The 26,947-nt window shown below is 35.0% G+C and overlaps 1 protein-coding gene and 1 long non-coding RNA gene across 2 annotated transcripts in view; one reads left to right on the top strand and one right to left on the bottom strand.

The window, feature by feature from the left end:
* TMEFF2 (transmembrane protein with EGF like and two follistatin like domains 2) overlaps window positions 1-26,947 on the bottom strand; it is a 1,316,754-nt gene that overhangs the window by 787,763 nt on the left and 502,044 nt on the right. The window lies entirely within an intron of this gene.
* LOC126932599 (uncharacterized) lies at window positions 369-26,937 on the top strand. Its single transcript, XR_007718243.1, has 4 exons — window positions 369-552; window positions 1,311-1,394; window positions 3,813-3,931; window positions 25,608-26,937. It is a non-coding gene; the product is annotated as an uncharacterized LOC126932599 (long non-coding RNA).

The raw sequence follows: 26,947 nt of genomic DNA, 5'->3' as shown, positions 1-26,947 counted from the left end.
ATAAATTGCAGTTATCTATGAAATAAATAATTTTTAAAATTATATATGCTTTCTTTAAAAATTGATCTTGGCATGCTTCACTATGAAGTTTGAGGCTTCACTGCACATTGTACTGAAATTATGTATAAAACAGTGGTTCTCAAAATCTCTGAGTTCATGACAACTTTAGTGTCTCAGGTTTTTGTTTTTTTCCCACAAAACACCTAAGTTAAATAAAAACCAAGCACAAAGCTAACAGCTTCATGTATTAAATAGTAAGCTCCCATGTTAGTAGTTGTAACGTGCATGGTGCCCAATAGATGTCACTCTGTTTTCCTAGAAATTTTAAAATATCCCTCAGTGCTCCTGTTAATTCATGGTAGTGCCCCAAGGCACTTTGGCACCCAGTTTTGGAACCGCAGTTTTAAAAGTCATAAATTGAATGAAAATGATAGCAAAGGTGGAGGTTTTTAAAGAGCTATTTATAGGTGCCTGGACAGCATCTTTTTTCAATTAGGCAGCCACCTTTTTGCCCTATGCCATAACCTGTGTCTGTAACTTCCTCTAATTGGGGTGAGTAAGAGATTTCGTTATGTATATAATAGCTGAGAATATAGTAATAATGGCTTAAATCATGGTTATTTTTAAACTACTAACATTTAGAAGACAAAATAAAAATGCTTTGCAAAGGATAGAGGTTTTAGTGTAATTAGCGGGGAATAATGAAATGATTTGATAGGGCCACTCAGTTTTGTATAACCTTGGTGCTTTCAGTCTGAATGCAGAGCATGGATGTTGTAATCCAGCCTTTATATGGCTTCCCTGAAGAAGATTTAATTTATTTGGCCTCTTGAGAAACACATTTGGCGTTGTAATATGGTTTGCTTCCAGGTTCTATCTCCAAGGATGATTTGACAAAATCACACATAAATTTATTTTCAGGGCACACAATTTCCCTTTTAGGGAACTCACAGAGGTAGAGAGTAATACAATAACCACATGTGAATATTCAGTAAGTGAGATCCTCATAGATCTTCTGTGTATGACACTATGTGTATAATTTTGTTAATCACTAGACGTATGAGACAAGAAATTTGAGGAACCTTAACTAGAGATTAAAACAGGGATTTTTATCAAAGAAATATTTAAATGCCTTGTTTACTATTTAAATACCGGCATGGTGAATCATTGAAAAAATGTAAAAAGCATACAATTTGGGAATATTCTAAACCAAGAAGAATTTGTTATTCTGGTTGATTTTTTTTTTCAGGCTCCCACAGGCAACTTACCTTTATCTCTTTGTGATTTTTATTTCTTGTTAAAATATACAGGAATAGTTCAGCAGATTCATAGAACTGAATGATAAAATTGTATTACGAGATGCACTGGTACTCAACGTGACCTTATCAAGTGAGGTGAGCCATTCGTTAATTCAGATAATGGAGCTTATTATCACAATCTTTTGCTTATGCTATTGTTGAGCTTAACTACTTATTCATATTTGAATATGCATATTGAGATAATATCATTTCATTAATTTCAGTACTGAACACTAATCCTCCAAAGAGTAATTGTGAAAGTTTCAGATTGTACTATTTTTAACTGTAGTTAAAATATACTTAAAATTGTATGTTATCTTCATATATGCTTGAATAACTTATGAGCAATTGAAACTTTCAATTATAGTATACTGTTGAAGCAAATCAACTAATATATACACACATCCATTAGCAATAGTAGATAATTTTTGTAGATGTCCAGCACAGTTCTTCATAGTCATCAGCTAAGTTCCTTTTCCCTCTTAATTATTAATATTTTTTCTACTGCTCTTTGTATACTTATTCCTTCCTCTTTAGCTCCAATCCTTACAATCTATTCTTAGCATAGCAACTAGAAGAATGTTTTTAAACATAAACCAGATGATGTCACTCTGCCCCACAAAACTTCCACTGTTCTCTGTCACACATAGAAAGTAAGAAAAAAAAATATTGAAAATCTACAAAGACTTTCTATGATCTGGTCCAGGCTCTCCCTCAAATTTCATGTAATTTCCAGCTGCTAGGCCTTGCTGGCTCTCCTTCAATCTCTTTAGCCTTTTCACTACTATAAGACTGGGTTTTGGCTGAGGTATTTCTTTTTTTCATAGTTTGCCTTTGTCTAGATTACTCTTCCAATAGATATTCACAATTCCATCATCACTTCTATATATGTGCTAAAAGGTTTCCTTGTCCAAAATAGCTTCAGTGACCACCTGATCCAGAGTAGTCGTGATCAAAACTTTCTTTTCCTTTTCCTCACCACTTGATATTTATATCAAACATTTATTTGTGTACTTTACATGTTTGTTGGTTTGTTTTCTGCAGTAGCATTATGATGACCATATTATTTGATGCCCCCTAAAATACTTTTGTGAATGACAGGGAAAGCTAAAATAATTAAGTATATAATTTTGACATAGGCACTATTGACAAAAAACAATTGGTGTTATGATAGTGTTAAATCTATGAAACAGTACTATTCAAAAGTTATTTTCTAAAATGCAATTTTCTAAAACTAAAAACAGCATATGTATATGAAACACCAAAAAGTTCCCTATATTTATCATTGGAAGATTTACAATAGTGTAAGTAGTAATTTATTTAATGTATTTTGATTCTTTAATTAATTTTATAGTATCCAACTCTAATATAATGCCAGTGGTATTTGTTCAAAATATTTTAATGTTGTCTATTTATTTTTAATTTGCCTAAAAATTATCTTCCACGAACATTTTTGGTTAATAAATTTGAAAATACTGAAACCCTCATCTCAATCTCTGTGAATCCTAAAGTTTTTAATTGAGAAAATAATTTTCTTCTAGAGAATGAAGTAGTTTGTAAGCTTGGAGACATTTCTGCTAAATAAAGAATGTTATCAAGTCTATTTTCTTCAATTTGAAATATATAAATATTTCAGCTCGTATATTTTTGCAGATGCTATACTTTTGCCTCCAATTATAATTTTTGACAAATATTTTAGAAGTCAAAACTTGTCTTCTATTTTGTTATTTAAAATTCTATAGACTACTTTTGTAAACCTTGACACTATCAAATCATAGTCAATTTCAGTTTGATTTCATTCTGGTGCAGAATATAAGTTTATCCAAGTAAAATTGGAGCCACTTCAAAGAATTCTTCCCACAGACTGAGATATTCCAAAGCCTACTTTGCAAAATTTCAGAATTGAATATTACACTTCTTTGTACCCTCATTTTATTTGTTCAATTTTTCTATGTGTTTGTAGAGTTTTAATATTTTTCTGTTTTCAAGTTTTGATTTTAATTTACATTTATAATTTTTAAAGATAAGTTTTGTGAAGCTACATTCATTACATGTTTTGAATAAATACATATAATTAATTTTGAGAACTGCAATAAAAATTATAAGACTATTAAAAATGCAGTAAGTGCACTACACTTAGGCTGCTAAAAATGCAGTATCAGTAGATTACACTTAGGCTACTTAAAGTTAGTTCTTCTAAGTACCATATACTTTAAAATGATGGAGAACAAAGACAGAAAGACTGTGTTCCCACATTCTAGTTGGCCATTTTGTTTTGTTTTGAGAGATGTCACATCAGCCTTGTCATAAAACTTATTTGGTGTTATAACTTTGACTGTGAGCAAAATATACAGAATAATATATAAAATAAAATATTTGTACATTTTCACAACTGTGTGTTTAGGATGCAATTTTGAGTTACATGTATAGCACAACCAATTAAGATTTCTTTCCTTCCTTCCTTCCTTCCCTCCTTCCTTCCTTCCTTCTTCCCTTCCTTCCTTCCTTTTCGAGATGGAGTCTTGCCCTGTCTTCTAGCCTGGAGTGCAATGTGATCTCGGCTCACTGCAACCTCCACCTCCCAGGTCCAAACGATTCTCCTGCCTCAGCCTCCCAAGTAGCTGGGATTACACGTGCCTGCCACCACGCCCAGCTAATTTTTAGTATTTTTAGTAGAGACAGGGTTTCACCATGGTGCCCAGGATTAGTCTCAAACTCCTGGCCTCGTGATCCCCCTGCCTTGGTCTCTCACCGTGCTGAAATTACAGGTGTGAGCCACCGTGCCCGGCATAGCCTAGTAATTTAGTTATTATAGTTTTATTACCACAGTGAATGCTATAAAATCCAAAATTTTCATTTGGATTATTAACACAAAAAGAAATAATTTTGTGTTAAACTTTTAAACTGAATTTTCAATAGCATTCACAATCACATTAAATGTTTCACCTTTTACAGAATAAACTTCCATGAGTTTTATTTGTTAACATTTATTGATACACACAATTAATAAAGCCTGTAAGTAATAAACTGAAATTACTTAACTGGTTGAGAAATTTTTTTTTTTTTTTTGCCAGCAGAACCAGCACATTAACAGCAGTATCTTCAATTTTCACACATGAACAAGAAAACTTTGAAGTAAAAATGAGTCTATTTAATTTAGAACAATGATTTTTATTTGAAAAGTCATGTTGCACAGAATGGTATAGAATGAATTTTCTGAAGATATATATGTTAAATCAGGGGTTTCAGGCACAGTCTGCTTAAAACTTTGGAAACAGATATTGTTTTTTGTTTTTTGTTTTTGTTTTTTTTTCAGTACATTTGTGTCTTTTAATTTTCTCATAGTAATATCACAGGGTCCCCATAGGTGATACTGAATATGGGCAACTGTTTTCTTTTTTAATCTGTTGTCTTAGTGTTCCCTAAAACAAGGGTTCCCAAACCCCCCAGGCCACGGAGAGGTTCTGGTCTGTGGCATATTAGGAAACAGGCTACACAGCAGGAGGTGAACAGCAGGTGAGCAAGAATTACCACCTGAGTTCCACCTCCTGTCAGATCAGCGGTGACATTAGATTTTTGTGAGTGTGACCCCTACTGTGAACTGTGCATGTGAGAGATCTAAGTTACAGGTTCCTTAGTTCCTTATGAGAATCTAATGCCTGATGCTCTGAGGTGGAACAGTTTCATCCTGAAACCATCCCCCTACCCTGCCCACGGAAGAATCGTTTTCCACAAAACCGGTTCCTTGTGCCAAAAAGGTTGGGGACAGTTGCCCTAAAATACAAACCCTAGGCAAAATTTTTATTGTAACTATGTTATTGATTGTGCAACCCAAGAAATTCTTGAGGTTGGGAAGAGGATGAGAAGTTAGTAGGGGAAGGAGGCAAAACAAATATAAGGAGTGGCATATGAAACAGGTCAGAACTTTGAGACAAACAATTTCTCTGTCTAGTGAGCCATCTTCCAAGGGGTTGCTTCTCTGAGTATTTACCTTGGGGGAAGCAGGGAGAAAAAAAAAATATCTAGTTTGTCTCGTGCCTTCAGTGTTCATCCCAGAGAGCATTAATTCCTGTAGTATCTTATACTTCAGCAACAATCAGGAATCCAGGGAAAGAAAAGGAAGGACTTCCAATGTAGGCTGAAGTAAGGCACCCATAGGGCATATCCAGCAAGGTTTTCAGTCTGTTGAAATGAGAGTGGGCACAGGATGGGAATATTACCAGCCATTGAGTGCCATCCCATTTAGAAAGCAAAGCAAGTGTGCAGAGATGGGTCATGCATAATCTGAATTTGGTACAATCCATTCATTGTGCAGGTCAGATCTGCTCACACTGTACTACGATATTCAATCCTTACCTTCAATTCTTCCCTGAGAAGAAGCATAAAAATTCAATCTTTAAGTATTATTGTGAACTGCTACGTCCTTAAACAAACAGCAAACAGACAACTTTATATGATGTTATCCAATGAAGTTACAGCTGGCCACCTTCAGCTATAATTTTGGTTCTTACCGAATGAGGTGATCCAGACCTTGGATTTAGGGGTTATTATTCTTAAGTTACTTTGAGCTTCTGGACATGTGTTCTATGCAATTAACATTTTTGATTATCACTGGATAAAAAGCACCAAGACATATCCCAGTGAGTCTACTGGGTTCCAGACATATTTCTTTTTGCCCTCACTGTGTAGTAGCAACTATATCTTCTCATGATTATCAAGATCGATGACTCCCACTAGTACATTCCAGCTGCACCAGGATTAGGAGTTCAAGGTACTTCATACATTTCTTCTCCACTTGGAAAATAACATCTCTAAACTAGCAAAGTCTAAGGCGGGATGGAAAGCACCATATTTTGAGCATGGGAATATGCTAAAAATAACTGGGAATAATGGCAAGCAGGGGATCCCACTTCCACTCTTTGCCTCCCAGACCTATGCTTCAGTACATATAGTGTACACTAGAAGACAACACCCTGGTATTTTTTTCTCTGAGCTGGCTCCTTAACTGAGTCTTTATTCTATCAGTATGATAGAATAGAAGTAGTAAGCCCCACGAGTCCTGTGATTATCTATTCGTCATCATACCTCTTTTGTAATAAAGTAGGCTCCTTGTTTTAAAGCAATGCCACATGAAATGCTCTGTTGAGATGTCAGGCATTTTTTAAGCCTTTAAATGATGATGTTGATTGAAGAACTGTGCAAAAAAGGCAAACTCATGTCCAGATTGTGCATTTTTTTTCTGAAAAGGACAATCATTATCCCATTTCTGGTGGAAGGGGTCTTATTTCATTGATCTGTCACCAAGTGGCTGCTTAAACTCCCGAAAAGTAGTGACTCTGCAATGATATACATTGCTCTCAGGCTGCACATTCAGCAATGGTAGCAATAGATCAGCCTTAGTGAAGATGAATACATGTTATCACCCTCATGCATAGCCTTAATCCTTCTGCTATGACCACCCTGTTCATGTGCTCATTGTGCAAGCATTGCAATAGTCATCCTGTCTACCTTGTTGAAGAGATGCTCCCTGGAAATGGGTTCTCTCTGGAAGAAATTAATATTAGTTACATATATGTGCATGTGTTGTGCCCACTCCTGTAGGATCTTCCATATACTTCCTTCCCAGAGTTCTTTAGCCCTGACTTATTAGTCTTTCATTTGAGGACGCTGACCATTGAGTCATGCCACTGCCACAACCCAGGAATCAATATATTATCTGTACCTTTCGTCATCTCTCATTTCATGCAAAATGAATGACTGAGTTGACTGCTCAAAGCTCTGTTCACCAGGAGAAGTTCCCTTTGTTGCTGTCTCTAAGGCCAACGCTGACTGGGGCTGAAATGTGGTAGTGGTCCACTGCAAGCTTGCCCCAACATTTTGGGCTGTCTCTTCTGTTAATCAGACCAATTTCTTTCCTTCTTTGATGTTGCACATGAGGAACTTCCTGTTGCACATTTTGCCTTCTATGATTATATATCATTTGCTTGCTTAAAATATTTATTGCTTTTCCCTTTAAAATATAATGTAAGCCCTATGAGGGTTACTTTTTCAATTTTTTATTAACTGATAGGTCTTTCTTGCCTAAAAGGACCTGGCATATGGTGCTGTATACATTCAATAAATGTTTGGTAAAAGAAAGAACAAATTAACTCTACCTCCTTTCCCTGTTTCAATTTTGTTCATAGTACTATTCACTATGCAACATTATACATTATAATATAATGCTTTTTTTCAGTCTTTTCCTCCTCCACTAAAATATGAAACACATAAGAAGTTGTCTGATTTGTTTAAAGCATTATCCCCAGCACCTGTAGAACAGCCTGCTTTGACCAATCTTTGTTGCATTAATTAGCAAATAAACAATGTTTTTCTCATTCCCTGTCACCAGGTAACACCCAATGCCCTGTATGTTATATAACAGGTGCTCAGTGAAAAAGTTGTAATACAAAATAAATGCATCAAAATTCTCACCTCTGGCCCAGAGGTGGCCTCTCTCAATACTACTCTGATCTTTCAGAAGTAGAATTGACAAGAACTAACAAGATAACTTTGCCTCCTTAAACTTGTTCCTCAGGAAGTTTCAAAGGAAAATTCAAATAATTTATCAGCCAAAAAAGACTAGAAATTCTCAGTTTTTTTACATACATAGCTTTTATATCGAATCCTGTCGATTTATAGTTTAAGGTTTTCATGATTCCTATTACCTTATTTCATTGGGAAAAAACAAAACAAAACAAAGAAAAAGCCGGAAGTCAATATCTTCTGACGTGACGTGGGAAGCTATGAGGCTCCTTTGTTACCTTTACTTCACCTCAGACATAGAAAGAATTACATTCTTAAAGGATATCACATTTTTTAAAACACTTGTATTTTATTATATGCATATCTGAAATAGAAAATCTGATAAGAGGACAGCCACGGAAAATTTCCCCTATCATTACGTAGAAGATGAATATGGAGTTAATTTTCACTTTTGACACATTATATTGAGATTTTAAAATTCATTCTCTGTAAGTTGGGTTTGGAAGAAGTCGAATCTCACAGTATCATTTGAGGACAGCTCTATGAATATTTGTGAAAAATGAATCTTTTATTTGCCTTGAAAATTATGATTCAATTTGATGAAATGAAAAAAATTTATGGATAATGTTTAATCACGACTGTCATATAAGAGCTAAGCTGTCAGCAGGATGCTCTGACACCTAGAGTTAGTCACTTCCAGCTGAGAGAGGAGCCACACAGCTTCTAATAACTTAGGAAGCTGTGACTTGATATTCTGGCTCATTTAATAGATTCATTGTGTTTCATGTTCTGTATGGAATTCTGTTTGAAACCAGCCTAAATATGTTTTCATGTTTAATGTCATTATGTTCTTTATACATCTACTTTTTAAAATGAATGCAGAAATATTTTCCCAAAATTTAAAAAGGCCTTAATTGACATGAACATCATTTTGACCATGAAGCTTAAAGAGATGTTTTGTTAAGTTAATCAAAATGTGATTACAACGATAATGTTATATATTCAGTCTTTTGCTGGGAACTATAGAGTTATCAACAATATATGGTTCACGTCCTCTACCCCTGAAAAACTCCTAAGTGAAGAGAGAAAAACTATGAACTCTACAGTGTGGCGTATGGAACATATTTACTTGTGAATGTATGTGGCAAAGACTTGGAACGGTAGCACTGATTTTAAGTATAATAATTAAATAAAAGTGATTATTTTGCTTTTTTTTCTCCTTATTGTCTAGGAACTTTTGGTCTTCTTTCCTCCCATTTATTAAGCTACATGCTTATTATTTCCTTGTTTCTTAGCAATAGCCAGACTTTAATCCAATTGGTCATTTATTACTTTCAATTCAGTGTGATTCTTTTACTCTTCTCCTACTCAATATTTTTCAGTATTTTGACAAAAATTTAGACAGTATGCCTATTAACTTTGTAGATGCTATAAAACAGTAATTTTTACATTTTATAACAAAATTCAGATTTAAAAATGAACAAGCAGTTTGCAGATATTTAAATAGCAAATGTGCATTTAACAAGAGTAAGTTTTGTACTTGGTTACAAAATACCAATTTCTCATGTAAATAAAGGATTTTTTAACAATAGCATTGTGAAAAAGAATTGAACCTGAGATCTCATATTCAGTTTAAGATAATATGATATTTTGTCCAAGAAAAAAATGTATGTTATACAAATGGAAACTGAGTGTTTAGAATACTGAGGAGGATAATTCTGTTCTACTATAGACTGAATATGTTATACCTGAAGTCTTATGTTTGTATATGGACACTCTACTTTCAAAACACAGGAATATAGGATTATTCATTTAGAGGCTCAATATTATTAGCATAAAATGTATGGTTGAAGAAAATATAAGTATACGGTTGAAAAAGAAAATTATAAAGCACTCTAAGCACTGAACTACAATTTTAGGCCCAAATAAGGAAAACTTTTATCAAGAGCCAGAAATATTCAAAAACTGAGTTGACTACTGGAAGAAAATATTAATGTAGTGATCTTGGAGTTTTCAAACATGGACCAGAAAACCAAATATTAGATCTGTATTGTTGGCAATGTTTAGTTAGTTGAAGTAAATGTTCTTAAGTATGAAATTCAGTGAGTCTATCATATCACATATATATATCTATATACACACACATATATAAATATCCCTTTTATTTTCCCCCAACCAACAATAAATATGTCAGTTCTCATATCAGAACTGCAATCACTTGTTCATCTATTTGCTTTTTATTATTTTTGCATAACATTGTTAAACTGTTTTTCAAAACTATAGTTACAGGGTAGAACACTAATACACTTCTCTCTTCCAAAACCACCTTTGTAATTTATTATGTGAAGTTTGTTTTCTTTATAATGCACAGTCTTTGCAACTTAGTTTCCATACTTTATTTATATTAACACTTGAGTCATGCTAACTCTCTAATCACTGGTATTCAAACCCAAAATTTAATTTTTTGTTTATCTTAGCCTATTTCACCTCTCCAAGCCCTCTGTCTCTATATTCAACCATGCTTCAAGACCTATCTTCGGTTGTACAACTTCCAGAGAACCTTCGGGGATACTGAAACCAAATTTTTTTTTCTCATTTTCGAATCTCTACCATGCTTAATAAAACATTATTACCACCCTATTTACTTTCATGTACAGATCCATGAATAAAAAATTATCCCTGAACTTCATGTCCAGAGACCTGGGTTCTACTTAGGACTCTACTTCCATTTAGCTGTGTAGCCTCAATAAAGCATTGAAACTTTCTGTATGACAGGAACTTTATCCATACAGTAAAGATATATTTCAATTATAATAAATATTGAATGAAACTTTTTTGCCTTAGGAGTATTCTTATATTGTCGACTTGTTTAATTATTATAATATAAATTCCTCATGAGAAGAGTGGTCTTCCATTGCATTGTTTCCCCATAATACTTAGCATTTAACTATTCACAAAATTTTTGCTTGTGTACTTTCAACAAGTACAAGGTCGAATAAATTTAAAACTAACAAGTATTTTATAGCTTCATTCAGTCTTTGTATTTGCTGGCACTTTGATATATTTTCATTCCTCAAAATAATTTCAGTATCAAGACTTTTAAGTATTTTTTTCAGGATATTAATGAGATGTCTCAATCCTAAATATTGTTTTCCTTATAAATGTTGTGTAAAGAATTTATTTTATGTATCTTAAAATTATCCTTACAGTATAAACAATGGATTATTTCCCTAAACTTACCATATGACCATACTGAGCAAATAAGAGAAATGCAATGCATTATTTTACTCATTGATCACATGAATTGCCTCCAGTTTCGAATCTCTGTCCTCGTTTATTTTTTATTTTTATTTATTTACTTTTGAGACAGGATCTCTGGGTCTTGCTGTCACCCAGGATGGCGTCCAGTGGCACGATCATAGCTCACTGCAGTCTCAAATTCCTGGGTTCAAGTGATCCTCCTGCCTTGGCCTCAGAGTAGCTGGCACATGGAACCACAGACACACACCACCACTCCCTGCTGACGTTTTTTTATTTGTTTGATTTTTAGTAAGAGGCAAATTCTCATGACATTGATCAGGCTGATCTTAAACCCCTTAGCTGAAGCAATCCTCCTGCCTCAGCCTCCAAGTGCTGGGATTACAGGCATGAGCCACTGCACCCAGCCTGGCCTTACTTTTTAATTCAGAAATTAAGTATACCACTTTCACACAAGATAATATATCAACCTCCAGTAACAGATTTCTTCTGAAGAGGTGCTCCTAACAAAACCTGGAAATGACTCTACCCTGGCACTTGCCAAGGGGCTCTGCTTATTAATGACGTGGCTTTCACTGGAACTCGATGATAAGAGACACGTGATTATCCATATGTGATATCCACTATCTAATCCTGTCCATTCTAGGTGCTTCTGATGTTCCACCTTAGAATAATTGAATCTTAATGGATAATGACCAATTACTTTTCACTCATTAGTGTGAGGAGTGGTGTCCTCACTCATATGAAATGGAGAGCTTGCATGCTTATTTTCAATAAACTAACAGGCATGGCTACCTGTCACCACTACTAAGGAGGAGTCTTTACCAAATTAGAAGTACTATTTCAGGTATTTGTGCATGTAGATTCACTGTTGAAAGAAAATGATCTATTGTCATTCCTGACATCCCATCTTGCTTCTGCATAATATTTTCAATCTACAGAAAAGAATAAAGAGAAGATAGATCTCTTTAGTGTGTTGTTCTTTTATAGCTGCCTGATACTAAAGCAGATTTCAAAAGTTGCAGGCCATCCTTTTTTTCAAACATAATTAGAGGAGTTAGTCAAACATGTATGCATATTGTAGCTGTCAACTATTGCCAAAAACACAAAATTTCAGAGGCACAAAATTTCATTGGCCTACAAAATAAACATTTGCTTTTGATCCACCCATGGTCAACTGGGACAGCTCATTCAAATCCCACTCTTGGAATGGTTCCACAATTCCACTGGATGGCTCTACTATCTGGTCTGAGTCTACCTGAGCTTGGTTAGGGAAGCTTGGCTTCACCTAAGTTCATTATTCCTGAAGGGATAGCAGCTACCCCAGGGTATCTTTTCTCACAACGATAACAGAGCAAGAGGGAAGAATGAGATGTCTTTGAAGGTTTAGGCTAAAAACTGGTGCACTTTCACTTCCAGCAATATTTTTTGTTTAAAAATAAATCAAATCGAACAACAGTGAAGTAAAGGGACAGGAACATTTACTCCAACTTTAGTGGGAGGAAGTTAAAGTGCATGCATATGGTGTTTGTTTAAGGTTTAAAGATCCTTTTGATAAAAACAACAAATCATAAAAACACTCTAATAGATGAAAGACAGATTCTTGTTACTTACAACTCCAAATTTTCCAGGCAGGGCCACCTAGGGAGCTGCATCCAGAGAAAGGGTAACAGCAAGCTGAAGCTATGGCTGGGCAATTTATGTATAACAAGTATAGTGGATTCAGCTACCTTCCCAGGATGCTTCTGTATTGGCTAATTTGAACAATTTCTCAGGCTGGAGGGCTTAGGGAGTGTGTCTATTTGCCTGATACCTGGCCCTGGGGCTACTGAGGGGTCTACGTAGTGGCCAAGAGTTTGAAAGCTCAATAAGGGCAGTGGTTGGCTTGGGGAGTGGACTTAATCAGCTGCCAAGAAGGAGAAGTTACTACCCTCTAGCCAGGGCCTCTAACCTGGTTCCAGACAGTGGTTACACAACAGCAAAAACTGTTACAATCTACCCCTTAAAGTCTTGACATCAGTTTTGAGCTTGATTACTTGGTGTATTTCAATGGCCAAGTAGGAGTAAAGACTTTCACCAAGTAGAGTATAAATTGTCCAAAAGAGCATAGAAAACATTTTATTATGGGAGTAAATAAGGGAAAAACATGTAGAAGAATGAAGAGTCCTTGTAGGCCAGTCCATCACCAAGGTCTCCATTTTATGGCATTACTAAGAAAACAGAGCTGGAATTTCTGGGGGCCCTAACAATATCTTGGGGGAGTTGTAAAATGTTTTAAAAGTATCAATTATGTGGTTTTACCATAATAATACCTTGGGTCAAGGTGGTAGTTCCAGTAGTTATCTTGTAGAGGGTATATAGTTAGTAAAGCATATGTAAAGGTTAGTGATATTTGTTTGAAACCAAGGGGGAAGAGGTGGTTGTGGTCATGTTCAGAAATGCAGAGTGGGAGGTCATGATGGTGAGTTGAAGTGGGAAAAGTAGGAGAGGGCACTGGGAAATGGGAGTTTCACTCTCCAAGGGATTCAATGGGTGGACTGATATGAGATAATTTCCTTTCTGGGGAAAGTAATAATCTTCATTAATGTTTAGAAAGGTACAGATGGTAGTAACTGCTACGAGTTCTTCCTTAAGGCATAGGAGTTTAGGAGTGTATGTTTTTACAGAGAGCCATGAGTACACACGGAAGCCAGAGGTATTTAACTTTCAAAATAGCAAAGGGAATTGGGAACAATATTTAAAATTAGTGTTACATATGTTGGGCCTTGAATTAAAAAATTAAATTCTGGGGCAAAATACAGATGCATTTAGGAATTCATTTGTCATTTTGTAACTTATATAGGGGTTCTTTGATAGGTCCAATTAAGTCTCCCAATTAAATTAGCTGTTTGGGACCTATCTCAGAGAGAAAAGTTCCATTGAATGCCTTTTGTAAGAGCCCGCTATTGTGCATTCTGGGATGCGAAATGTGTGACTTAGTCACCATTAGTAATGTCTGACACTTCAAAGGGAATAAGAAGCATCCCAGGAAGACTCTGTATTGTGGCCTTAGTATAAACAGCAATATGTGTAACCTTGATTTATATTTTGGATACTGGTGAAGCAAGAGATTTTCAAAGTTCTTTACTCTGAAGGGGACAACTCTCAGGCAATGGTTCAAAAGCTTGCAAAAATGTGGAGATAGAGCCATTTGCTGACCATGGTATCTAAGATGTTAAGATGACATAAGATATCTAAGATCTAAGGTGTTAAGATGACTACCTAGTTTGACCAAGTGACCAGACCCTTGGGTTTCATTCTTTATCTGGAACATTCTGGGTAAAAATTGGAAAGCAGCAATATTTCCCTGTACTCCATAATGTATGATAGTGCCAGTACTATTGTACACTCTACGAACTCCCACTGCTGTTCACTCAGTTAATCACAAGCAGCTCCCAGATATCCAAAGGGCTTGGAAAAGGGGTAACTTCCAACACCATGGCATCTGGCAAGCGATTGAGGACATTGGAGGCCATCCGCTCTTGCAAGTGGAATATGCCAGAGGGCTGAGATTTACTCCATTCTACATCGAGAAGTCCTTTGTAGCTGTGCCCAGCTTGTCTGATTCTGCTTCTGTGACTCAAAACATAATTGGCAGCTTGATATAAAGAGTCACAAACTTAAGGTCTATAAAAGACTCTATTTCCAGGAGATACCAGTATGTGGCCAGCATGTTCCTCTCTAACGGAGACTAGCACAAGAATGAGTAGGATTGGCCAATTTGCATAATTTCATTGGCTCAAGGACATAAAGGCTGTCTCTAATTGTCTGATAGCTGGCCCTAGGGTGATTTAGGCAGGTGCTTACTGGGCTCAAGTGTGAAAATACAGTAAGGCAAATACTTAGCTGTTCGAAAGCGGGAACTGACCCGGCTCTAGTCAAAACAACAAAATTGGGTCAAGGTAGCATTTCAAATGTACTATATTACATAGGGGTATGAGTGAACATTTGGAGCCAAAAAATCAATCTGTTATACAATAGTCACTACTACAAAGATTCTTCAGTGTCCAAATTATTATAATTTAAGCTGAATAGTATGTTGGGGATAGGGGTAGAATAAACTCACCAAATAACTAATAACTAATGGCTACTAGGTAACAGAAACTATGTGAGACACTGAGCTGAAAATGACTGCTGCTTAACAATGAGATCTTTCCTGTTTTTCATAGCCCTTTTGAAAATATGTTATTGTTAAATTTTGTATACTATACCGAAAATTAACAGGTTTTAAATATACATAATTATAGCCACTTTTAAAGTAATAGCTTAATTGACAGCAGTAATATGTTTCCAAAACCTATCTAAACTATGCTTTCTTGGCTCCTTTTTTTTTTTTTTTTTCTATTTTGACTTTTTAAAACTTCTGTATTCAGTCCCTCAATCTAAACAACTATTACCTAAGTAGACTTGCAGTCAGGTCTTTATGTTCTTGTAATTTGAAACTTTTACATTTTAACAACTATTTGGAAAATCATCATCTCTTTTATTTGTTTACAATGAGTTACTTACTATAAATTTGTTTATATTTTGTCATAATCAAATGTCAAAATGACTTTGTTTAATTTTCCTTTTCACTTAATAATGTTTATTTCATTTTTTTCTTTACTAAATTAATTAAAACTTCTAGGCTTTTATTTACTGAACATAGTTTGAAGATTATACAATCACATGTACCCATGTTTATTTGTATTATGAAAAATTACATGAAGTCTGTAACATGTGTTTACTTTTGAAGTGGGAAGCATGGGAAATGACAAGCTTGCTTTATAACATGTTATATTACCATGTGTCTAAAGACATATCTTCCTTTCATTCTATCAGAGACATATCTTTCTTTAATTTCATAGGCTTAGTTAAATGTCATAATTTCCAGTAATTCTAGTAAGTACTCCAATCTATCCACCAGTTCTCGATATTACACCCAGTTTTCTATTTTTAAATAAAATATTGAGTTGAATATATTTCCAAACAAATAAAGCATTTATGTATTTCAGTTTAAACATAGCATTTATTCATGGTGAAAAAGAAAAATGAAGATGTGTCTGGAATTCTAGTTGTTCTTAATGACCTGGGACGAAGAAAACTTTCAGTACATGGGTTTAATTATCGATACAAAGATGTGCTGCTCAGTCCTTCAAGGAAGGACTTACAAACCAGCTTGAAACTCCTGCAGGGTGTGCCTCAACCACAGACAACCTATTAGAGGTCACACACGGGTCAGGGCAGCTCCATCTGGTGAATGAATGAGACAGAGTACAAAGGCCTTTGCCATTTTGACCTTAAGAGTGTCACTTCCGCAGGCAATACTCCATAACTCCTTGCTAGCTTTTCTGATGTTTTGTCAGACCTGCATCTTGGTTTGACTTCTTCCTTAGTCTGATACTGACATCTCTCTTCACATGTAGTGAGTCCTAATAAACATCCTGTACCCTACACTTTGCTTCTATTTTCAGAGAGCACAATTGGTGACATATCAAAGTATGAACACTCTAGAGTCTATGATTACAGTCCTAATTCATGTCTTGAATTTCAAGCATTAGCAACTTCAGGAAACTCAAGTAGGTCAGCATATTTTCACTATAAATCAAATATGCAGAGTTGATGTACAATCGTTGGCCCTTGTTGGAATTATTTAGAAAGTCCAAAGTCTCTTAGAAACCAGAAAACATGTCTATGGATTTCTGTTTATTAATGCATTAATTTAAACATCTGAACATTATTCATTCACTCACCCACTCACTCATTCTTTCAACACATTTTAATCACAGCTCTATGCTGGCTGTCTTGTTAAGTGCATGGTTACAGAGATAAATACATGATCTCTGTCATTAAGACACCTGATGATGACAGAGATAAATATAATACATAATTTAAAAAGTATGTGTATTAGAATTACTTTTAGTGTTTTATCCTTTTTTTGTTTTGTTTTGTTTTTGTTTGGCTGCTGTAACAAATTACCACAAGAATAGTGGTTTAAGACAACACAAATTTATCGCTTGCAATTCTGGAAGGATGGAAGTCCAAATTCATTCTCACCTGGCTAAAGTTAACAATTTTGTGGGGCTGGCTCTTTCTAGAGGCCTTGAGAGAATAATCTGTTTTCTTGTCTTTTTCAATATTCAGTAGCTATCTGCATTTATTGGTAAATAGCCTCTTCCTTTTACTCCTCCAGTCTTTCTTTCACTGTCACGTCTCTTATTCTTACCCTGACCCTCTTGCCTTCTGCTCATATGGACTCTTGTGACTACATTGGGCCTACCTAGATAACCAGGATGATCTCCAAAACCCAAGATCCTTAATTTAAGCACATCTGCAATGTCCCCTTTACTATGAAAGGCAAAATTTGTAGATTCTGAGGATTAGAACATTAACCTTGGGGGCCATTATTCAGCATACCATGCTACTTAACTAGGTGGGTAGAGACAAGGGCAGGTACGAAGTCAAAATATTGCTGCTAAGAGCATCCTAAGGTATTGAGGAAGGTGCTGAATAGTAGGTCAGTAAACTTTGCTAAAACACAGCTTTTAAGTAGAGTGTTGAAAGATAACTAAATGTTTGTTAGTGAAGGGTACAGCAGAGGTGAAGTATACCTTCTAGGATGACAGAGTAGCTTCTGCCAAGGCATGGAAATGACAGGAAATGTAAGTGTTCATGGAATTCTAGCTGTCAGCCACAAGACACATACTTTTCTTACACTTTATTTCAGAAAAATAGCATGTTTCTTACAATTACTAAGTACATTTAATGTAGCCATTAATTATTCCTATATATTTTATATTTTCTATTAAAATATGAATATAATGTAATTTAATAAACTTGGTTTATATGATGCTAAGAAAATATTGAGAGATGAGACCAAGGATCAAAACATGTGTCAAATGCATTACAGGTTGTAACCATGATAAGGAACGTTTAAACCATACTGGTGATCACACAAAGTTTTTGATTTCCTTGAAGAAGTTACTTCATATAATTTGATTTTCATTTTAGAGAAACCACACAGACGACATAGAAGAAAAGTATGGGAGAGGAGCAATAGTATAGACAGAGAAAACAGATGTTCGCCACAATCTGGCAAATATTGAACCCTGAAGGAAGAAGGTGGTAGGCTGTTGATTGAGAGGTGGTGGGACATAGAAACAACCAATTTTGGTAAATGATTTGTTGCAGGTAGTGGGGAGGTAAGAAAAGGTACAGTAATTTCAACAGCTCCCTGATTTGGGCAATTAGGAGAATGATTGTACTTTTTGTTGAGAAAAGAATCGAGGGACAGATTTTTTTTTTCAGAGGGGAATGGGTGAATAACAATATATATGCATTGTATTTAGTTTTTGAGGCATATGTGAAATACATAAGTTTAAATATTCATCAGCATTTGTGTATAAGAGTATGAAGCCCAGGAATGAGTTTTTAGATGAAGATACATGTTGAGCAATCATTCAGTGGTAATTTAAATCTAAAATGAAAAGCAAACAAACAAAAACTGTTCTATGTGCTGTCAACATTTTGACACCAAATATGTGGGTTTTCCAGCCAACCAATTATGACATTGGCTGCTTACAGTTAACACAGATCCCATAGGCTCACACCACGCACACGCAATTCAGATGCCAACTGAAATTTCAGGGTATCATCTGTGCTTCTGAGCAACTATCTCTAAATCAAAGGTTCCCATGACCTCCTCCTTGGGTTGAATAATTTCATAAAATAACTCACAGAAATCAGGATAAAAGCTTACTTGCTAGCTTATCAGTTTATTACAAAAGGATACAACTCAGAAAGAGTCAGATGGAAGAAAATCACATGGCAAGGTGTCCAGGAGAGGTGTGGAGCTTCCACGCCTTATCCCAGCACCTCCACAGGTTTGCCAACCCGGAAGCTCTCTAAATTCTCTGAACCCTGTGCCTTTGGGTTTTTATAGAGCCTTCATTCTTAGGCAATATTAACTAAAACCATTGACCTTTGCTGAATAGGTTCCCATAGTCCCTCTTCCCTCCCAGAAGGTCAGGGGTTGGGGCTAAAATTTCCAACCTTCTAATCACAAGATTGGTTCTCCCGGCAACCGGTCACCATCCTGAGGCTATCCTGGAACCCTCAGCTACTAGTCATCTCATTAGCACACAGAAAAACACTTATTATTTTGGAGATTCCAAGGATTTTAGGCACTTTGTGTCATAAATGGAGACAAAGACCAAATATATATACTTCTTAATATATCACAAAATTACAAAATCTTAAGCAGTGATAAGACAATATGAAAGAATGGCATGAATATTTCACATTGCTTATTTGGGCTGTTCTGGGTCAGCTTTCTCTCGTTTTGCAGGACTGTCCAATTTCGTGTATTATTATGAGATGCAGTGTCCTGTTTCTCACCATGGTAGTATAAGTTGGACTAATTTTTAGTTCTCTGCCCACTGATGACTAAAGTTTTGGGCATGTGACTTCCGCTCAGCCAATCAGTTGCTCCCACACAAAACTTTAATCTGGAGTTAGAGGCACAAAGAAGAAGGGTTAGGGCTCATTTATAACAAATTTGGTGTTTTTCAGTGAGAGCAGCACCAGGACCGTAGTGTGAGGTTTCTACCGTGGTAGGGACAGAGTCCCAACCAGACTGTCTGATACTTATTTCCTGACCTCCTTTTAATTTTTTACCTCTTTTCAAAGTTTGATCCTATAGTTTGTCATTAATTCTCAAATTCTTAACATTATTCACATAAAAACCCTTTGCTGCCTCATCTAGCTATAGTTGACTTTTCTTCTTACAATTATGATTATTAAAGAAGACATATAGAATGAAAAATAGGAGAAATTAAAAAAAAATTGATGGTTATAGATAATACGAAGACCCTCATATTTGATGGTTACAATCAGTCTGAGCCTTTTACATTTTCCAGTAAGAATCTTTTACTTTTAACCTAAAAATTGTGAACTGCCATACTTCCTTCAAATAAAACAGCTTCATATGCAAAGAAACAAGCAATGATAGTCTTGGAATTTTCCAAGTTGGTTTGATGAAAAAGTGTAACTGGCACTACTGATTTTATTGCTTAGGAAGGGATTAATCTCTTTATCAGTTTGCTTTCACTACCCATGCATATATTGACAAAAGTGGGTGTTTTATTCAGTTTAATAAAGAATTGTATATGTACTTGTGTGTGTATATAAGTACAAAAAGGCTTATGTAATGTATTTATATTTTTCCAATTCTGAAAGACCTTTGTGGACTATAAATATTGATTAAAGTAATATTTTTTCTCAGAAAAAAATTGCTTAACTATACCCATAAAATGGCAATTTGATGGAGTGTATGGATCTTCTGCAAATATTGCTATATAGGATTAATTTTAAAATGTAATCCAGCTCATATATCATTAAAACTTTTTCTTCAATAGTAAAAAGCTTCCATTTTCACATTACAAAGATCAAAACACATAATTTTCATATTGTTTTAAATGGAGATGAAAGATTTCCTAGATAAAATATAAAGAATACCAAATTGGAATATAAATTATTTCATGTTTATGAAAGTGTCAAAACATAATATGAATTTTCTAGTTTAGTAGATCATGTTGAGAATTTTGCCCATAAATAAACTTTTGGGTTATTTAATACGAGTATATGAACATCTAATCATTCCTCTATTCACTTCTGCCAATTTTACTTTGTGCCTTCCATGTGGCAGTAACTGCATTAAGTGTAGAATGATACATAATATAGAGATTTTTCCAGTGAAGGGCTCAAGGTTTGAGTTGATGGTAGAAATTGATTCAGTTATAAATAGGTATAAGGTAAAATAGAGAATGAATGTATAATGAGAAATTTTTAAAAAAATAGAGTAAGAAACTGTAATATAAAACTTAAACGGTTAAAAGGATTTTAATAGTCCATAAAGTCAAGGATTTGTCTATTTAGAAAAGGAGCAGGCTATACCATTTATTGATATTTTCCTACTTTAATTTCAAAATAATTCACATTTATTAGAGTGGATATAATATATTAGCACAAAGGAAACTTAACATGAGGAAAACTCCTCAAGAATTATAAAGTATTATTCAATCACAAACCTGAATGACCTAAAAGGTGAAGGGCAGAGAAAGCAAAAGGCAGGTGACCTAGAAGGTAATATTACTTAAGGGAAATATTCCATCAATTTCTAGGTGCCCTTGAATGCTCACACTTTTATGTTTTTGCCGTGAGCAATAAGCTGGAGACTCTATTTTTTGTTCTTTCTATCAAAACAAGACTGATTTTCTATGTTATAATTCCCATTGCCTTAGAATTTCATTATCTGAGTTATAGTAGTTAAGCAAGTCTTTTAATTATAGCGTAAAATGCTCTAGTTACAATAGCTTAGGGAATATATTAATCACTCACTGACATTTACATATTTAAATGTCTTTTGCTCCACACACAATTCTAAAAAGAGAAAAGAGGTTTTTTAACATTTCTTAACTGAGTTACTTTAAATAAGATGATTTTAAGAGCAGTATCTGTTTATATCAAGCACCAAAACATATTGGTAGTGACAAGTTATATGTTCACTTTTATATGAATAAAGGTTAAATGTCAATTTTATTTTTTAGATTTAATAAGTAGATTTCAAGAATAAAAAATCATTTTTGAATAAAGCCACATATTTTAAAAGTCTGATTAATACCTCCACTGACAGTCTACATTTAAGTGGAGAAGTAAATACTTAAATTTCATAATAAACAGACAATGCTTTACATTTGATTCTTAATTCTCATATAGTTAAAATTAAATGTAATATAAAAGCTGTGTAAATGTTTTTAAGTTTACATAATGAGGCAAATGAAATTGAGTACTGTGTATGCGTGTAAGTGTACACATGTGTTTTGGTTGCTGTTTATTTTTTGTTTGTTTTTCTTCAAAATCAATAGACAAATATCAAAGCTTTCAGATTCACTGATGTGATAACATTTGATATTTCACTTCTATGTGTAAATAATTTGACTACAAATTTATAAGTGTGTTTTATTCAAGGGTTTTCTGATCTTTAAAAAATTCTTGCCGGGCCACAAATATTGCCAGGCTTTGTCACAATTTTTTTTTTTTTTTTTGAGAGGGATTCTTACTCTGTTGCCAGGCTAAAGTGCAGTGGCATGATTTCGGCTCACTGCAACCTCCGCCTCCCAGGTTCAAGTGATTCTCCTGCCTCAGCCACCTGAGTAGATGGGACTATAGGCATGTGCCACCATGCCTAGCTAATTTTTGTATTTTCAGTAGAGATTGAGTTTCACCATGTTGGCCAGGATGGTCTCGATCTCTTGACCTCGTGATTCACCGGCCTTGGCCTCCCAAAGTGCTGGGATTACAGGTGTGAACCACCATGCCTGACCTGTCACAAGTTTTTAGTGTTCTATTTTAATACCAAAATCAGATAAATCCCAAGAGAAAGACATTTCATATGTAGTAGAGTTGTCAGAAGAAATGAGAGTCTTATAAATAACTCTAAAAATTTGAAGAAATAAAGACAAAATAGTCCTATGCAGTTTGACTTAAATATGTATTCTTAATACATATTTACTTACAGCTACTATTATGAAAACCAGAATATTGAAACATGTAGATATGGATTTTCATTAGTGACTGACATAATATATTGTTATATTACTATTTTATTGTATCAGCCAACAAATATTGAGTGCTTTGTATATCCTAAGCACTATGCTAAATAAACACTGTACCAGTATTACCTGATATAATCATATAAATATTTATTATTTCACTTTTCATATAAAAAAAATTGAAGCACAGATTAAGACACTCTTAAATCATACCTCTATTGATTATCAGCACCAGGATTTGAATTGAGGTACTCTGATCCAGAGAAGCTTTTGTTTCCATGAAGTTTATGCTGGGGAAAAATAATCAAACTGCCTGTACTCAATTGTATAAATATAGGTTAGTCATAGATGATTCCGGCTGATTCAACAGAAAAGAAATTTATTAAAAGGATATCACACAGTTTTCATAAAAGTTAAGCATACAGAGGAAGGAGGGCACCAGGGTAAGTGCAGACCAAAGTCCAAAACCACTGTAAAAGTGGCAGCAAGGAGAACAGCACAAATTTGCTTGCTGTCACCCGACACTAGATGCTTGTGCTTGGAGCCTTGAACTTGACTTACACTGCCACTGACATCAGCACCAGTGCTCTCTGTGTACTAGGAAGTGGACCTTGTGACTGTTGTTGAACTCAAAAATCAGATGTCTCTGCTGTGAAATAGATACCTAATACAGAAACTGCTTCCTCATTCATTCTCTTCTAAATCATAAGTTTGTAGGGTGGCTAGAGTTTCTGTTTCTCCTTGGTTCAGGCAGAATTTATGAAGCTTGCTATTTATCATCCTAAAGATTAGAAGAATATTCATAAGGTATTGGATTGCCATAAGGTTGAACAAATCTACATTCAATTTCAAGGATTCAACATTGTTTTGTTTTCTTTTGGGATACCTCTGCAACAGTTCAAATCTTATTTCTACCCTTGGATGACCAGGTTTATAAATATTGCAGATTCTCCACTGACTGCTTTGATCCTATCTTATATATTTATGTATAGTACTTAGCATATAATAAAAGATTACACTATAGAATCTCAAAATTAGTAATTATGAATTGAGATGGTGTTATACAGTACACTAATATCTAGTGACTTGATTATTCCATGGAAAATATGTAGAGATATTAAGTGATATTTCTATCCTTTAGACATACACATTTTTTAGCTTACAAACTGCTTTCAGCAAGTAACAGACTCTCAGGATCTGCTCCTACCAGGGTCCGACCATTTCCTCCCAGTTTTTAAAGAAACAAATTCAAGTAACATTGTAACTTCCAGAGGAAAGTTCAAGCTCTTTTACAGTATTGTTTAAATAGTACAGCTGAGGAAACTAAAGACAGAGAACTTAAATGCCTTGGCACTTAGTCAAGATTTACAATATACTCCTCCCTATTTAGGACCCACCAACAGGGGCTGCATTTGCTTGCATCAAAACCATGAAGGTGGCCCAGGTCATCACTGAGAAGTAGTACAAGCACTGAGGGAACAACTTCAACAAGAACAAGCAAGTGTGCAAGGAGATCCCAGCAGGAAGCCTCATAAGAAGATAGCATGCTACGTCTTGCATTGGATGAAGCAGGTTGAGAGAGACCTAGTGACAGCTATCTCTATCAAGGTGCAGAAGGAGAGATCACTGAAGTAGATTTTCATGCCAAAAAAAAAAATGTTGAAGCCTTTGGACTTCGGCAGTCTGTCCAAACTGCAGGTCACTCAGCCTACAGTTGGGATGAATTTCAAAACACCAGTTGAAGCCAGTTGAATCTTTCTGCTCTGCTGTAATATTTCCAGTAAACCTGGAACAACAACAACAAAAACAGAATGGAGGAGAAGAAGCCAAATCTCTTGGTTCACAGAGTAGCTCCTAATACCCCTTGCTGTCTGTCTCAGTGCCCAGTGGGAGAATAGTCAAAACAATATTCACACCTGTGATTCATCTCTCTACATGCAGTGAGTGTGAATATTTATATACTGTATATTAAGGATCTGTCTTTACAGATAAAGACTAAAGCATTGAAGGAACTCCTTGTTTTGACTTACCAAAGTCCTTAAGAAAATACTAGCAAATCATAGCCATTGTTTCCAATTTTAGCTTTATATTATCACTTGAAATGTGATGAAATGTGACTGATAGATAATAATTCACTGATACCCTACAGACAATTCCCATCTTAAAATGGAGCACTGGATTGAAGAAGTAAATAAAATTGAGGGTTTTCCTTACATGTTTTGTTTAAAGAGCAAAGTAGAAACAACTGTTCATAAATCTTCACTGAGGATTCGCATGCGAAATAAGTACTCCTAAACATAAACAGTGACTTGTCAACCAGTTCCATAAATCATGAACAAAATATTTGTCCCGGAGAGACTATTTTTCCACCACATCTCTTGTAATAAATATAGAGCCAGTTCAGTTAAAATAGTTTAAGGGTGGGCAGTTCAGGTCTTACTGAGTGGCACTCAGTAAGAAAACCCAGCAGAACACTTATTTCTCTCTTTATTTGAGAGCATCAATGGCCAAGGCTGGCAGATCCCAGAACACTGAACAGACATTTGGTCTCCTATGGCCTGCCAGTTTTCACAGTGGGTTCCAATGCTTTGGGTCAAACCAAAACAGACCTGTTCAAAAAATGTCGGTTGGAATAGGCTAACAATAAGACAGAATAAATGTAATTATTTGCCTCATTTTTCTAGGAATTAAGTAATTTTATTATAACATTCTTGAGGGCTGGAAAATCTGAGTGTTAGGACACCAACTATCTCCGGAAAACAAGTTTTACATTTCTAATCCTGCATAATAATCCCGGGGCCACTCTAGGCCTCATTAATAAAAACCTAATGGTAAAACAATAATGAAGAAATGCCAATGCTGCACAAATCTGTTGAGACTAAAATATTTCTCACCCCAGCAGGCTTGGTGCATTTGACACTTCATGAAATCAGCCAAAGTGGAACTAAGAACAGCTCCTGGAAGAAGACTATGACATCATCAGGTTGGGAGTCTCCAGGGACAGCGGACCCTTTGGAAAAGGACTGGGAAGTGCGAAATCTATCAGTCTTCGAAATGAAATTCTCTAGCTCCATAAACGCATTTCATACTTACAAGACACTAGGCCTACTCCTAGGGCAGCAAAATGTGGCAGCAGGCAAGCAGAGGGAAAAGAGATCATGAGGCATTTCAGAGTGCACTGTCTTTTCATACATTTCTCAATGCCGTATGTTTGCTTTTATTTTGGCCAAGCATAACAATCTGCTCAAAAAAAAAAAAAAAAAAAAATCTGGAGAAAACAAAGGTGCCTTTGCCAATATTATGTTTCTTTTTGACAAGCCCTGAGATTTCTGAGGGGAATTCACATAAATGGGATCAGGTCATTCATTTATGTTGTGTGCAATTATAATTTAAAGATACAACCTTTGCAGAGAGCATGCTTTCCTAAGGGTAGGCACGTGCAGAACTAAGGGTAAAGCATTCTTCAAGATCAGTTAATCAAGAAAGGTGCTCTTTGCATTCTGAAATGCCCTTGTTGCAAATATCAGTTATATTGATTAAATTTACACTTAATGGATACAACCTTTAACTTATAGATGAACAAACCCCACAAGAGCAAAAAATCAAAAGCCCTACCTATGATTTCATATTTTCTGTGTAATTGGACTAAAGGATTCCTGCTTCCTTTTGGGCATAAACAATTATGGAATACTTCCAAGTATTATTTAAAATGAGGACCAATCTACAAATTCTTAGCAATACTTCGGATAATTCTAAAATTCAGTTGGACATTGTCTAATTGTTTTTTATATACATCTTTGCTAGAATTTCAAATTTTAAGTATGTGAATTTGGTTAATTAGCTGTGCAGATCAATTCAAAAACATTACTTGCCTAAATTTTAGACTATGAAGGTCATATATTCGACAAATATATCTAACATACAATTATAGATTGTTTTTCATTACAATGTCTTCATCTTATCAGAATTGTCTTTTTGATTGTTTTTAGAAAACAGAGTTTTAATTCGTAATTACGCAATAATAAAATTGTGGGAACAATCCAGCATTAATTGTATGTGGCCATTTTTACGTACATAAGGAGTCTTAAGCTTGGCCCCTTGAAATCTTTTGTACTTAGTCCCATGTCTAAAATTACTACTTTATATGTAAAGCATTTATGTTTTTCTATTCAATTTATATGATGCTAATTACAGCAATTATAACAAATATTAAAGGTTTTGAAATAGAATATGTGAGTT

This window comes from Macaca thibetana, chromosome 12, assembly GCF_024542745.1.
Source record: "Macaca thibetana thibetana isolate TM-01 chromosome 12, ASM2454274v1, whole genome shotgun sequence".
NCBI classification, from domain to species: Eukaryota; Metazoa; Chordata; class Mammalia; order Primates; family Cercopithecidae; genus Macaca; species Macaca thibetana.
This window is presented reverse-complemented; position numbering and strand designations above follow the sequence as displayed.